The sequence below is a fragment of the Penaeus monodon genome, chromosome 27 (assembly GCF_015228065.2).
Source record: "Penaeus monodon isolate SGIC_2016 chromosome 27, NSTDA_Pmon_1, whole genome shotgun sequence".
In the NCBI taxonomy this organism is placed as follows: domain Eukaryota; kingdom Metazoa; phylum Arthropoda; class Malacostraca; order Decapoda; family Penaeidae; genus Penaeus; species Penaeus monodon.
Genome location: NC_051412.1, coordinates 16,027,084 through 16,027,380, shown reverse-complemented (window position 1 = coordinate 16,027,380; position 297 = coordinate 16,027,084). Strand labels below are relative to the sequence as shown.

Here is a 297-nt window from a genome sequence, read left to right as displayed (position 1 = left end):
GGTAGGATTTGGGAAAAAAAGAGGGGGGGAGGCTTGGGAAAGAAGCATTCAAGATTTGTGAAGAATCTATGAACACGATTCCCTCGATGGTAACTTTCTACTTTTGAGAAGCTTCTTGCGATACTTTCTTCATTTTTTCTTCTCCTAAGTGTGTGATTCGTATTTTTGAAAGTCGACTGGATGGAAAATCAGTTTTTTCTTTTCGTTATTTCAAATTATTATCTTTCTCTTTACTTTCTTTCTTCATTTTTATTTGCTACTTTCAGTATTTTTCTCTCTCTTACTTTTGTGACATGC

General features: G+C 34.3%; 1 protein-coding gene across 1 annotated transcript in view; it reads left to right on the top strand.

Annotated features, from left to right (window-relative positions):
* The window catches only part of LOC119590427, a 21,897-nt gene that overhangs the window by 3,269 nt on the left and 18,331 nt on the right, over positions 1 to 297 (top strand). The window lies entirely within an intron of this gene.